Here is a 12,500-nt window from a genome sequence, read left to right as displayed (position 1 = left end):
AACAAGGTAATTGCAGGTGAAAACAATACCCTCATTATTTATTCAATCTAGTTACCAACCATTAAACCTCATCTTTATCAAAAGAAGTTCTCGCCACGGATGAAAGAGGGGGAAAATCTCCAATCCAGGTTAGCAAGACAATGGGTAAGTCGATTTTTATGTAATTACAGCTGGAGTGAAATGCTGACATGAGGATTGAGGATAAATGGTTATATAGGTGTAAAATAAACCTTCTGGCGCTGAGGAAATGGAGACTGTACGTCTGGACGACTGTTTTCCAAGTTTCGGAAGTTCATCTTAGAAGTCGGCTTTTCTCTTAGAAATGGAAGTTTCGAAACAGACAATAAAAATATAACTTAGCCACGAGAGAATACACCTCTTCCTAATGTAAGCTACACAAGGAGGAAAATATTCACGCCTTGCAGAATAAGAGCAATCCTCGCACACACACCATGACGGTTAAGTTCTCGCCAAACGGAAATTCTCTATACACCGTTTAAATATTCATAGTCATGACGAAGTTTCTCATTGGACGGGTTGGTATCGTTCTCGGCCAGCACTCTGCTGGGCCCGCGTTCGATTCTCCGACCGGCCAATGAAGAATTAGAGAAATTTATTTCTGGTGATAGATATTAATTTCTCGTTATAATGTGGTTCGGATTCCACAATAAGCTGTAGGTCCCGTTGCTAGGTAACCAATTGGTTCTTAGCCACGTGAAATAAATCTAATCCTTCGGGCCAGCCCTAAGGAGAGCTGTTAATCAGCTCAGTGGTCTGGTTAAACTGTAAACTTAGTCATGACGAAAGCTGTCGCGAAGTCGTATGTCCTTTTTCATATGCAAATAAATAAACACGCATTCTTTAGAACACGTGGATTTTCATCGGAGGAACTCTCTGGGAAGTAAGCCAGATATGCACGATCCCGTATGCCGTTCCTTCTGTTCCACATTTTCGTTCCTACGCGCCGATGCACCAATCTCTCCGTTCCATTCGCATCAGCAGACTTATTTTTACCTTCCCACTTATGTTTTAATTTTCGTACGTTCGGCTGGAGCCATCTGCTCACCCAAAAATGTCCAGTCAGTTTTTTGTTTTTTTTCATTCATTTTTCACGCTCGTCACTTTTACTCCTGACCATCACCACAAGATTTTAAGACTCACGGATATTACGTTGGGATTACGCCAAGATATTTTTCTGTTATCGCAAAAATGTAAAATTCAGAATCTAGTCTTAGGAAAAATGTTTGAAAAAATGCTGAAATGAAAAACGGCAATGAAAACTATTGATTTTTTTTTATTTTATTTTGGTGGGAGGGGTGTTTCAAAGCTTTATCCTTAAAGTATAAAAGGTTGATTTAGAGTTTGGGATATACATGTGTTGTGGGGAACCTTTTCAAACGATACTCTCACAAACAAAACTCTACATGTAGTCCGAGACATAAACATAAACCTTTTAAATGTATTATTGTCGTTATCATCATTATTATCAATATAATTATTATTTTATAAATGTGTAAAAATTCCTTGAAAACCAGCCTAAAATCCTCCTTTAGGTTAAAATGTAAAAGAGTTGTGCACAAAGTAAAAAGAAATATACACGAAATAAGTAATCAGAAATACATGTAACACTTTATAAAACGTAATGTTTTTCCACATATGCTGCTTCCATACGTAACATAGATACCTGCCAAGAAATAAACTTGCCTAATTATCGCAAAATATTTTTGTATTATTGGACAAATACACAATTACAGATATAAACAATGACTTGAGTTCAGAAAATCTACGGTAACGGTGCACAGCGATTTAAACCGTCAATATCTTTGCTCTTAAACTTTTAACAATTAGAATTTGTAAAAATGGAAAGAAGGATAGACTATAGTTCTGCATAAAAGGGAACGAAAGAGCATTTATACCGGAAGCATCACTTGCGTAAGATGCAACTACCATTTTCAGCTGCAATAATTAGAATGCTTTGGAAGTTGTTGCAACTTAATCTCCACGTTCTCCGATCAAGACAACTGCTTCTTGACATACTTTACAGGAAGTATTTCAAGTATTTGGGAACACTAGTTTTTCTTCTAAATCTCGGAATACCTTGATTCCAAGTTCCCTAATTAAAGCATCTAATAGACTTTAGATGAAACGATTAAATGACTGTGAAGCTCTTTTGGAGAGAATGAGACACAGTAAGGAAAGGAAGCAAAACAAATAAAAAGAGAGAGGACGGAAAAGAGCTAAAATAACCATATGGCCAGAGAGAGAAAGGGATGAGCTAAGAGAGAGAGAGAGAGAGAGAGAGAGAGAGAGAGAGAGAGGATCTAAAAGAGAATAGAAAAAGAAAAGAGCCGAGAGAGAGAGAGAGAGAGAGAGAGAGAGAGAGAGAGAGAGAGAGAGAGAGATTAGGATCTAAAATAGAGAAAAGAAAGGAGCCGAAATAGAGAGAGAGAGAGAGAGAGAGAGAGAGAGAGAGAGAGAGAGAGAGAGAGATTAGGATCTAAAACAGAGAAAAGAAAGGAGCTGAAATAAAGAGACAGAAAGAGTGAGAGAAACTGGCTTTCAGCCAGGTCGGCATTGTTCTAACCAAAGCTTTATTTCTTTCAAGGTGAGGTTACATACCTCTTACGTTGGCCCTCTAAAGAAGGCTAAAATACCGCCGTCTGCTGACTGGAATCTGGAGGAGCGAGAGAGCGAGATGGGACAAAACATTAATCGCAGACAGAAAAGAACGGTGAGATGACACAGCCAAAATAAAATTTCTGAGCGGCTGAGGGAATAAAACGGAAAGGGAAATTATGATTACAGAAACGCTGGAAATAAAAATCGAAGCCAAATGGTTTGGGGGAGCTCTCTCTCTCTCTCTCTCTCTCTCTCTCTCTCTCTCTCTCTCTGTAAGCATGTGCTATAATGCTGGCATAGGGAGCGACATACGGAGTGAGACAGGATTATCAGAAATTCTGGGAGTTCCACTTTCTCTCTCTCTCTCTCTCTCTAAGCATGAGCTATATATAATAAAGGCATAAGAAGCAAGATACAGAGTGAGACACTGGATTGGCAGATATTTTGGGAGTTCACCCCCCCCTCTCTCTCTCTCTCTCTCTTCCTCTTTCTATAAGACTGTGCAATGCTGATGGCATAGGAAGCGAGATATAGATTGAGATATGGGACTGTCAGATACTCTGGGAGTTAATCCCCACTCCCTATTCTATAAGCATGTGCTATACTGCTGGCATAGCAAGTGAGGTATAAAGTGACACAGAGGATTGTCATATTATCTGGGGCTCTCTCTCTCTCTCTCTCTCTCTCTCTCTCTCTCTCTCTCTCTCTCTCTCTCTCTCTCTCTCTCTGTCCATCACGAGATGCAACGCACAAGAAAAACCCATGAAAACTGAGTTTACCATAAACTGTTAATGTCGATAGTTTTATATCAGTAATACTGGCATGCAAATATCTCTTTTTATTGTCTATTATGAGCAGTATGGAATAGTTCTAGGAATCATTTAACTGATCTGAAATAATAATAATAATAATAATAATAATAATAATAATAATAATAATAATAATAATAATAATAATAAAGACCCCTCACTTGCACAAAATTTTACTTGGTTTTCAACAATACTAATAACGCACTAAAACAGAGTTTTGGAAAAATACCAGTTTTTCGAGAACAATTTTGCTGATGTGCAACCTTATATACGCTGATCGCACAAAATTTCGGCAAACATTATTCGGACCCAAATTAAAAAAAGAAGCTGAGGGCGCAATCGCCAACTGCAATGAAAAAGCCATGGACGGATATCAAATAGCCGAGCTATACGTAATTCATCCATTACCGCTTTTTACGAGCTATAATCTCGTGATGGTCTATTAGAGACCTAACAACATCCATAATGCAGCTGGCGTAATCAAACCAGAACATAATTGAATACTTAGAGCGCTAATATTTCTTTCTTTTTTTCCCCCTTTTTTTATGCGGGTCGTTTCAGAGGGACGCTAATTTGATCGTGATATGAATTCGGTTAAAAAAAAAAAAGAGGAATAAGAGATATTAATAGATAATTAACGAAGTCAAGGTGATGTATATGAATTTACGGATATTTCATATACAAATATACAATATATAGTATATATATATATATATATATATATATATATATATATGAAATGCCCTTTAAATTTGTTTTTAATATGAGTATTAATAGATAATTAACGAATTCAAGGTGATATATATGAATTTACAAATGTTTTATATATATATATATAAATATATATTATATATACAGATATATATATATATATATATATATATATATATATATATATATATATATAGATATACAGATAGATATTTCTTACATGAAACTCCTCTAAAATTTGTCTTTATTAAAGTTTCCTATCTGATTTTAGTATAGTGTCAATAATAATAATAATAATAATAATAATAACAACACGGAGACTTCCTATACTACCGATGCTATCAAAAGGGAAACTTGCCTGGTATGGGATTATGAGATACTGGCTTCTATGACAAAGACCGTAGCTTACTACTGCATATATCAAGCTGAGTAGTTTACCTCAGAAAATATTCTTCTTTGTAAAAGTTACATTCTTATCTTTCCCAAAATTTAAACACACGTTAGCTGTAAGCAAGGTCTAGACCTTGGTTGTAAGATCCACGTCTGGTCAAATTTTCGAAAGAAATCCACGGATTAAGAAACGCACGAAAACAAACATACGAAACCAGGAGAGACCACAACTAACCGCATGAATTTAGCATGCGCAAACATAAACGAGTGAAAAATGAGCCGAAGTTTCTTCGGCGCAATGGAGTTTTCTGTACAGCGTATAATACTGTATGAAACTCTCGATGTGCTGCAGTATGAAACTCTCAGTCAGTACCGGGCAGCGCTCAGTTGCTCCCCAGATGCGTTCAAGTGAAGATGCGTCGGCGGCTGGTACCTCCGGCAGTGCCAGGCGCACGATCCATGGCTAAACTTAACCTTAAATAACATAAAAAATACAGAGGCTAGAGGGCTGCAATTTGGTATATTTGATGATTGGAGGGTGGATGATCAACATACTAATTTGCAGCCCTCTAGCCTCAGTGGTTTTTAAGATCTGAGGGCGGACAGAAAAAGTGCGGACGGACAGACAAAGCCATCTCAATAGCTTCCTTTTACAGAAAACTAAAATCAAGAATATTTCTAGACTGGTGAGTTGGTGTAAAAATTTGTATGAGGCCTTCGTGGCTTTTTGGTATCTTTTTGGATGGAGTACGCGAGAAGTCAGGGAAAAACAACAATAGATAAAAGTACTACAAAATATTCTGCAAAGATTAAAGCCAACGCAAAAACCTCAGGTACCAGAGTCAAGTCACTTGCTAATACAGTCCACAAAACCCTATCCATTCAAACGAGTTAACAACCTTCAATCACAAATAATTACGAATAACACAAACAAGTCTTAAACGAAGAAAGATGATGCCTTCCTTCGAATCGATGGCTACTGACTAAGCATCACCTCTTTCTGTTATAATAATTGTATAACTGGGAACTGTTTCAGTACAACCAGTGCTTTACGACAACAAGGAAGCAAACGATTTGTTTGTCCTGCAGACCTCAGGATAACGAGGCAACTCGTTAAACCGGGATCTCTTGAGACTTGTTCTGTTAACGAAAATCTTGCACAACTTTCCCAAAGTGCCAAAACAAAGCGGTCAGAGACTGGACTTAGGCCTCGGGTAAAATAATTCCGTTACTGGGTTCCGTTAGTTGTTTTATACGTACGTTTGATAGTAATTTGGAAGACAGGCTCACTACCGTTACCATTTCTTTAATGACCTGAATTTGAATAAAGCCGCCTTCCATGTCATTTGAACTTGTCGAGAGAGAGAGAGAGAGAGAGAGAGAGAGAGAGAGAGAGAGAGAGAGAGAGAGAGAGAGACAGCATCAACAACATGGATAACAATATATATATATATATATATATATATATATATATATATATATATATATATATATATATATATATATATATATATATATGTATTTTATAAATATTAGTATAAAACTGCACTGTTCCCTCGCACCAATCTTAGCTTCAGGAAACGAGCCAAATTTTCTTCCCCTACAATTCCTTCCAGCAGCAGCTGAAAATAAAAACCGGCATTCTAGCAAACCATAATTAGAGGGCAGACGTAGCAAGGGATTATCGTGGAGGATGGGAAATAAGGGAGCTGGCTCGCGAAAAGGAATCGGTATACTTCACCGTTGATTAAGAACCTTCCATGCATACAAATTCATCTCCAAGTCAAGAGGCTGGATCTGAATTTGAAAGGCGAACAAGAGAAGAGAGGAGGAAAGGGGAAGAAAGAAGAGGGGAACAAGAGAAGAGAGGAAGAACGGGGAGAAAAAGAAGAGGAATAGGAGGGAGAAGGAGATGAGGATATCACGCTCAAGGTGTTTCATGTTAAATAAGGTCGGAATTCAAAAGAAAATACAAGATTGGCACCAGAAGCTTTTGTAATATGATAATCATACATCAAATTATAATGGCCTCTGGGTCAAGAATTCATTATCGAGAGTAAAGTGAAAATTTACAGATAAAAAAATAAAAAAAAAAAAAAAAAATATATATATATATATATATATATATATATATATATATATATATATATATATATATATATATATATATATATATATTTTATCTATAAATTATATCTTTTTTTAAATCTGTAAATTTTGAGCCTGAGGCATTTATAATTTAATGTTGATTATCATCCTGTACAAAAAGCTTCTGGTGCCAATCTTGTATTTTCTTTTTGAATTTGACTATTATTTATATATATATATATATATATATATATATATATATATATATATATATATATATATATATATATGTGTGTGTGTGTGTGTGTGTATTTTTATGGAAGAAAAAGGTTTGATTTTTATTTAAGACATACTTTTTTTTTTAATGAAACACACTGGGAGTTTTCGAAATAATGGAAAGGAATTGTTTATGAGACAAAGAAGGAGTTTTTTTCTAAGAAACAAGAGAGAAACTTTGGACAAGAGACAAACAAATCTTGCACTTCAGACGGGGCTCAAGTGACTCGCGTCGTTTTTAAAAGAACGCAATAATTTCATTATGGCAACTCGAAGAATCTTCAACCTTGGAACTACAACGGACATTTAATTAAAAGAGATCAGAAATCCTGACACGCTAGAAGTGGATTCAGATGTATGAGATTTGTTAAGCAAAGTCATATTTCAAAAGCAAATAAAGGATTTGCACCAAAAGCGTTTGTAATATGATAATCATTTATCAAATTATACCGGTCTGAGGGTTAAGAATTCATTACAAACAAATGCAAAAGATAGTTTTTTTTCTGGAAGAAAATGTTTTTATTTTATTTACGACGAAAAAATATTTTGTGAATAACAAAGGAAAGTTGTTTATGAGGCAGAGAAGAAGGATTTTTTTTTCTAAGAAACAGACAGGAGACTTTGGATGAGAGACAAACATACAAATCTTATATTTCAGAAGAAGCTAAAGCGACTGACAACGTTAAAAACAAGTAAAAATTGCGCCAAAGTTTCTTCGGCGCAATCGAGTTTTCTGTACAGCCGCTACAGAATATAATCAAGGCCACCGAAAATAGATCTATCTTTCGGTGGTCCCATGAAACTTTAACCACGCCCCGATGGCGGCCTATCTTATGCCGTTGCCAGAAGCACGATCATGGCTAACTTTAACCTTAAATAAAATAAAAACTACTGAGGCTAGAGGGCTGTAATTTGGTATGTTTGATGATTTTAGGTTGGATGATCAACATACCAATCTGCAGCTCTCTAGCCTGCGTAGTTTTTAAGATCTGAGGGCGGACAGAAAAAGTGCGGACAGGGAAAAGTGCAGACAGAATAAAGTGCGGACGGACAGACAAAGCCGGCACAATAGTTTCTTTTTACAGAAAACTAAAAAATGCAATAATTTTATTACCGCAACAAGAAAAATCTCCAACCTTGAAGCTACAACCGAAACTTAATGAAATGAGATCAGAAATCCTGACAAGCCAGAAGTAGACTGAGATATATGAGATTAAAATCCCGCTAGCTTTGATCACGAAACTCGCTGAGCCATCAGCCTGAGAGGTATTCACTCACCTACTCACCTACACATATTAGTACACTCCGTAACCTGCTGTATGATGTTTTAAGAGTAACAGTGAGAAAAACGTAAATATAATTAAATGTAATTAATGCAGATAGGGGAGGAAGGAATGAAAACCAAGCACCATAGTAAAGACAGCAGAGCATGACACTGAAAAAAAAATTGTATTGAAACGGTGTTCTTAATAAACACTCATTTCCCAATATGGATAGATTTAATTGAATGGGATGGGAAAGGTGAAACAGATGAAGAGAGAGAGAGAGAGAGAGAGAGAGAGAGAGAGAGAGAGAGAGAGATGATGGTGATAAGAAAAAGGAAAAAGAGCAAATGAAAGCAGTATGACGTGAGAATACATATGTTTCCACAAATTTTATTTGATGTGCTATGACTACCAATACAAGTCAGTTTATTATATTTATGTTGTTTTCCCTTGCGAATAAAACTGTGCCAATTTGATTTTATTTGCTGTAACTTTGTCACTTTAGCGTAAGACCTTCAGGACAGAGGAAAATTATAAAATGTAGTAAGTAAAAAATGCGCCGAAGTTTCTTCGGTGCAATCGGGTTTTCTGTACAGCGCATAATCAAGGCCACCATAAACAAATCTATCTTTCGGTGGTCTCGGTATGATGCTGCATGAGCCGCGGCCCATGAAACTTTAACCGCGGCCCGGTGGTGGCATGTCCTATATCGTTGCCAGACGCATGATTATAGCTAACTTTAAACTTAAGTAAAATAAAAACTACTGAGGCCAGAGGACTGCAATTTGGTATGTTTGTTGAGTGGAGGGTGGATGATCAACATACCAATTTGCAGCCCTCTAGCCTCTGTAGTTTTTAAGATCTGAGGGCGGACAGAAAATGTGCGGACGGACAGACAAAGCCGTCACAACAGTTTTCTTTACAGAAAACTAAAAGGGGTTCATGCTGATGGACCAAGTGATGAAGAGTAAACGTGAAAAATGAAATTAATATACATATCTTCAGTTGCAGATGAAAGAACCTTCACAACAGCGGTTCTAATCTCGCTCTAGGATTACTGAGGCTCATCAACCACAAGTCGAGAACTACTGTCCTAGAAGACATACAGCAGGACCCCTCTGACGTCACTGAATCGAAGCATATAAAAGAAATGACGCTAATATAGAAATTCTATATAGTTAATGGTCATATCCCTCTCCATCGACTTCAGTAACCCTTGCTCTCTTTGGACAGTTATTCGAGGACTGAATTTGCCTTTGGGTTATTTTCTATTTTGTACTTCTCATTTCCCACACTTTCGACGTCCAATCTCCTTCATTTACAGTAATTTTTAATGTGCAATTATGACTATAATTCTTTTTTTAAAAATTCTTTGGAATTAACAGGACATTCTCAACTCTTGAGAGAGAGAGAGAGAGAGAGAGAGAGAGAGAGAGAGAGAGAGAGAGAGAACACATTATAATTTCTTTGATAAAATTAAAAAAAAATATAAATGTTCAACTATTCCAAGCAGCCATTTTTATTCTCAGTGTGCAGTAACCTTTGAACATTCATGTAATTTTTTTGAACCTACTCCACATAAATTTACGTGTTCATGCGTACAATTAATGATGCTGTTGATTCTCATAAGACAAAAGACATCTGTTTATGCTTGGAATGATGACACCAAGGTATTGGCAATCCAGTTACGTCTCATCAGTCAAATATACTCAATGGAGAAATATTCCATACCACTGTCATGGTCTTAAAATAATGTATTCTATCATAAATATGGTTTTGAAATTCAAGATGTAATCGTGCAATTTCCACACAGACAGATTATCAGGATCAAAATATTTTCATATAAATCACAAAAAAAAAAATTATCAACAATGTCAGTCACTGAAAGATACTGGATTTATTTATCTTTCTAAATATGTTAGAGTTAATTTATTCTTGGCAATATCAGGAAAAAAGGTTCCAAGATTGACTGACAAAATTACAACGTTAGAAAGTCTTCCAATGCGCCACAGCTTTTTGCTGACAAAAGTTCTGGTTTTGTTTAACTGTATCCTGCCATTACCTCGAGTTTAATCGCCACTTCTCCAAGTTTAAATGTCCTTATTTCAAATACAGATTAATAACCTAGGCTTATGTAGCAAGACTGATTAACTTATTCCAATCTTGTGCAATCTTTCATCATCACTGCTTATACAATTGCTATTTAAACCAACTGTAACCTGGGTAAATATGAAAGAGAAAAGAGCGTCTGGTGGACATAAACTACATAGTTTTTTTTTAAGAGAAACTAGGAAGTATCAAGTTTAATCTTCTTGTGGTTATCCACGACAAATGACATTTTGATTTACTGTATCTAAATCTGTATCCGAATTCTGGCGACGAGAGTTTCACTGCAACACGAGTTGCCTTCTGTATTAGTTTTACTATTAAACTTACATTACTGCCAACTTTATTAATCACTTAACAGGGCCCTTCTAACACTGGGCAGCCTCACTGAAAGAACACTTTATTTCCCTCGAGTTTCATTAATCTTAAAATCTACCACTGAAAACAAGGATAGCGAATAATCTGCCTATAGCTAGAATTCCGAAGTTCAAATTGATAATTCTTCACAAATACCAACGACCTTAAATATAACAATACTAACCAGATAACTGCGAGATAAGTAACCAACCGCCTTCCAGCCTGCAGAATATGGGACATGATGGTCGAGGTCCAAACTTCTGGATATTTTCTGAATATCCAGCGGTGAGAGACCACTCTATATATTTCTTACTGAGCCAATTTCGTTCTCGCTTCATCCACTGGACGTTAATCTCCACCAATAAACCTGGAAAGGTGAAACGGCAAGCTGAAGTTTCACACAATTTCTCGGCCAAGAGTTCAAAGAACATTTTCGATAGTTTAGTCAAGGGATATATGTTACCATTAAAATTACATCATTAACACTGTAACTGCTTTTGTAATGAACTATAATTCATACTTACGAAAAATTTAAAATACGAATCTTACAAATTAATCAAAAATTTTATTGATATAGTTTAAAGCATCATTAAAACCAAGAAGACAATATAATAACATTGAATTTTTAATCAAACCTTCAATATCTTACGAGCAGAAAACTTTCCAAATTAGTTGACTTTTTTCTTTATTCTTTTTAAGAAAAAGCAAAGGGAACCCCAAACCTCCCAACTCCCCTACCCTCGCCCCTCCCTGCCGTACGGTAAATTAGATTTACCTTATGTCAGAAGGGACATTCTCTCTACACCAGGGGCCCCTGGCCTGATGGGGAGGAGGGGCGGGGGGAAGATTAGCTTGCAGATTGGATTCTGAAAGTAAAATTGAGCAGAAAGGCACCCGCCATTTACGCTGGTCAAATTTGCCGAATTTCTGTTGATAAATGGTACCGCGTTCATGGCTTTTCATCTACCTCGATAATCTCTTTGTTGCTGTAAAGTCAAATTGATTTATTCCGTCAATGCTTTTTTTTTTTTTATCCAGCCGACAAGGTCGACGCCAGGCGAGTGCAGCCAATCAATTAACGTATTTTCGTCTTGATTATAGCGTCTGGGGTGTTAGTGATGTAAGCTAATACGTCCCAGTGGAAACCTCACGGAAACACTCATATGCATGTAAAATATACTGAATTCATTCATGCACGTGCACGTATGCACAGTATGCATGAAGGATCTTTCCTAGCCATTTTCCATCACTTCTGAAGACGAACTGCGGCACGCAACTGAAAAGACATAGAATATATCATTTTATTATATTGATATACAGCTAAAACCTGAAAGCCAAGATACACGTGAATTAAAAAAAATCACGAACCAAAACAAAGCTACGAAAATAGTCTGTAATAAACTCTTGAGCAAACTTCGCCTTCGCTTGCATGCAATAACACCTCTGCCCTGAAATGGATGACTGCAGTATCTGCAAAAATACAAAACTGAGAGAAATGGTAGATACTGCAGTTTTCCCTTGCCGTACTACTGATTTTACAGATACTGCAAATGGGACCCCCTAAATAAAGCACTGAAGAATCAATTGAAGCTGCAGTAACTTGTGTATTAGTGTTTCACGAGCCCAATAGGTGGCATATCTCAACTCCGAAAATTTTGCAGACACTGCAGTTTTCCATTTTTGGGCAGACCTGTCCGACATCCTCACTAAAACAATAAGACACCCAGCAGGACCCAATGAACGACACACATGTTATCGAAACCTTACCAGCAAGTTGTAGGATCAATTCGTAAAACTCTAACGAAAATCGGAAAGTCTAGCTAACCAAGACAGGTGACCACCCCCAAAACAACGATTTGACCTTTCTCGTTGGTCCTTT

General features: G+C 36.6%; 1 long non-coding RNA gene across 1 annotated transcript in view; it reads right to left on the bottom strand.

Annotated features, from left to right (window-relative positions):
• Window positions 1-12,500, bottom strand: part of LOC136833546 (uncharacterized) — a 29,438-nt gene that overhangs the window by 16,376 nt on the left and 562 nt on the right. The window contains exons 1-2 of the long non-coding RNA XR_010851500.1: window positions 11,397-12,500; window positions 10,806-10,988 (exon numbers count right to left, since the gene is read on the bottom strand). The exon at window positions 11,397-12,500 is cut by the window's right edge and continues 562 nt beyond it. This is a non-coding gene — a long non-coding RNA (uncharacterized lncRNA). The remainder of the gene's footprint in view (window positions 1-10,805; window positions 10,989-11,396) is intronic.

Source organism: Macrobrachium rosenbergii, chromosome 51, assembly GCF_040412425.1.
Source record: "Macrobrachium rosenbergii isolate ZJJX-2024 chromosome 51, ASM4041242v1, whole genome shotgun sequence".
In the NCBI taxonomy this organism is placed as follows: domain Eukaryota; kingdom Metazoa; phylum Arthropoda; class Malacostraca; order Decapoda; family Palaemonidae; genus Macrobrachium; species Macrobrachium rosenbergii.
Note: the sequence above shows the minus strand (reverse complement) of the source record. Positions and strands in the feature narration are given on the sequence as shown.